This window comes from Atractosteus spatula, chromosome 10, assembly GCF_055471065.1.
Source record: "Atractosteus spatula isolate fAtrSpa1 chromosome 10, fAtrSpa1.hap1, whole genome shotgun sequence".
Classification (NCBI taxonomy): domain Eukaryota; kingdom Metazoa; phylum Chordata; class Actinopteri; order Semionotiformes; family Lepisosteidae; genus Atractosteus; species Atractosteus spatula.
In genome coordinates this window covers 14171468-14174572 of record NC_142715.1, presented here as the reverse complement: position 1 = coordinate 14174572, position 3105 = coordinate 14171468, and the positions used below count along the sequence as shown (strand labels likewise).

General features: G+C 40.3%; 1 non-coding gene across 1 annotated transcript; it reads left to right on the top strand.

The window, feature by feature from the left end:
- Positions 1 to 288: 288 nt before the first annotated feature.
- On the top strand, positions 289 to 371 carry trnal-uaa (transfer RNA leucine (anticodon UAA)). The gene has a single exon. It is a non-coding gene; the product is annotated as a tRNA-Leu (tRNA).
- Positions 372 to 3105: the final 2734 nt, after the last annotated feature.

Here is a 3105-nt window from a genome sequence, read left to right as displayed (position 1 = left end):
GCTCTTCGTCAAGAGTGGAGACAACAGGAACAGACTTCAAACCGACATTAATTACTGAGAGCAGGCGAAAACGTCTTTTGAAATGAGGAAATGTCTGCTGACAGCAAACAGAGCTCACGCTGAGCTGCGGACAAGCGCTCCTCGTTAGTACAGTGCTGAGTACCCCTGCTTGTTGCGCGGGAGACCGGGGTACGTTTCTGTGACAGGGCGCTGGTTTAATTTTTTTTAATTGTTTTAATTGTTGAATCATATTTAAATGTTAAACAACTGAACAGCATATTGCTGTAGACCAGGATGGCCGAGTGGTTAAGGCGTTAGACTTAAGATCCAATGGACGAAAGTCCACGTGGGTTCGATCCCCACTCCTGGTAGTGTTGTAATAAGTTTTAAGTGACAGAACACTTTGATGATTTACACTCCATTTAAATATGAATTTACTCAATTTCAGTTCAGTTCTCTTCACTCCCACTCCCTGGCATAACTGAACTCTCACTATCGCATACTGAAGGCTTTACATCCATTAGCTGTGATACAGCTCCCAATAAAGACGGAATCAAACAGTTTGTTCTGTCTCTCATGATGATCCTCTTCTCGATCCAAATGAAATGTTTAATATGATGCCTCGAGAAAAAAAAGGAGTGAATTTCCGCCTGTAATGATTGATGCCCCATCAAACATTTTGTAACATCCCCGGAAGTTTATACAGTAGAATCCTGGTTTGTGGCTTAAATTCAAGGTAAACAAGACTAAGGAAACGAGTTGGAAACTTGATGTCGAATTAATCACCCGAAATATTTCACTACATTGGGCAATATGTGCCAGAGAGGAGTACTTTAGATCCCTTCGATAGCTCAGTTGGTAGCGTGGCGGACTATATTAGAAACAGTTAGGAATCCTTAAGTCGCTGTTTTCACTCCAGCTCGAAGGAAGGTGCTTTTGTGAACTTTAATCAAAGAGTTAAAATAGCGAATCTTTTTCACTCAGACGTTGATCAAAAGCTCAATAAACGATGAAGCAGAGGCTCTTGTTCCGAATTCAGCTAACATCTAATTGTCTTGTTTTGGCCAAGATCTGATCTTTGAATTAAGAGACTACTCTGTCTGATTTGTAATTCAAAAGTAGATACAAATGTCACTGTTTTCAAAGGATAGGTACTTAATTGGCTTTATGATTTGGTATTGATTTTGTATCGTTATATTATTAAGTTTGTGCTTTCTCTGTTTTTATCATATTGTGAACTTCTTTTTTAAACAAATCCTTACAAAGGCAAACACAGCACACATCTGTTTATACCAGCGATGAATTGTACATTTTTATTAAGTACAATCTACTGTATTTTTAGAAAAAAATGGCGTACTGTGCACGATATGTTGCAGAAACACAACCTGATATTTTCATAATTATTATTTTAATCATTTGACAAGTATGAGGTCCCGGATCCAAATCTTCAGTTCTGATTTTTTTTTGTGATATCTTCTCTTCCTCTCGTGGAAATCACAAGATGTGAGCAAATGTTTTTTGTTCTTTTTTTTTCATGTTGCGATCCAAAGAGCCTCAGACGCACAGTCTGACAGTAACCAAACCAGAATGGATTCTGGTGGGAGCCGGACTGAGCTCATTCTCACTCCCTGTGCTGAAAACAGAATTATCTCTTCCCCGAACATCGTCTACAGCTGCTAGATATTGCTCTGCGTCCTACTGCTCCAGCAATTCCTTTGACCAAAGACAGATCACTTGTGCGCTTTTAACCTTCTTGCAGCTACAGGCTCTTTGATGGTTTATGCTGATCATCCGGTGGATCCAAAGAAAATTTTAAAGCTGATACATTTTCGATTGTAATTTGCATCTAGCTACAACGTCCCTGGAAAAGAGATTTTATTAGTTGCGTGCAATCGGTATCTTTTACTTGACGTATGGTAGTAGAAATAGTTTGAAAAATGTTTTCTTAAGAAGATTGTATTGCCAGGACCTGCCTTTAGCGCTCAGTAGCGATTTCGCTGTTGATATAGATGGAGAAGAAATGTAAGATGAATGGATGATCTAAGCTAAAATAGCCCTAACACCCCTCCTGTAACAGTGTTTGTATTCATAGCAAGTAATATTCTTTTTCAAACCCGACCGTTGCTTTTGCATTAAGTGTTATGTAACCATTAGCGGTTTCGGTAGCTTCTGAAGAGCGCACTTTTCCAAACTGAAGCCTATAAGAACATTATTCAAGATGCACCATGGCCCAGAATCGTGCATCGGGACAAGGATTAACATCAATTGAAAGTACTCCCAAATAAAAGATTTGACCGAAAAATTAAAAGAGTAGGCAAGTATTAAAACAACACCATAACTTCTTGACATAACTTCCAAACTCTTTCCTGGTTCAGGCCATGTAAAATGACATCATCAGTGGTCATGCCGAGGTTGTGAGTTTAAGCCTCACCTGGAGCAGCCTGGTTTTCTGTCTTGACAGGTAAACAGTGTTTTGTGTTATTTGCTAAATGGAGAGAGGATTCTGTGTTAATTGTGCTCCTCCTTGAAGAGGTCAAGATGAGATGTTCACGAGGCTGGTGGTAAATATCCTATCCAGGAATATTTTTTGTTCTTTATTGGGGAATATCGAATATCCGGGCTGTACTGTAGTAAACACATTAGTGGAGACGGTGTGTCTGCTCTCTGTGAGAGAGACTGGCGGGAAGAATAATCTGTGGTCTGGGAAGAAGAGACCCTCGTTGGAAGAGCGGCGCTCCTCACAGGAGAGAATGAAAAAAATCTTTTTCAGGGACGCTGATTTTTCTCTTTGGGGGAGTTAAAAGCACTTGTGGCGAGTGACCTAGTGGTGCAATGGTAGCGTGTCTGACTCCAGATCAGAAAGTTGTGTGTTCAACTCACGTCGAGATCAGCTGATGTGTTTGCAGGTGCTGTGTTGCATGTGTTTGCCGAACCCGGAAATTACACCACGCAGTTGGGTTTTATCTGTACACCACTTAAGTAATCTGAATGAAATAACAGAGCAGTACAAAACACCCAATCAGGAGCTTATGCAGCGAATCATCTTGAACACGACAAGAGAAAAGGCACACTGCACAAAAAGCCTGATTTAAATCACAAAACCCC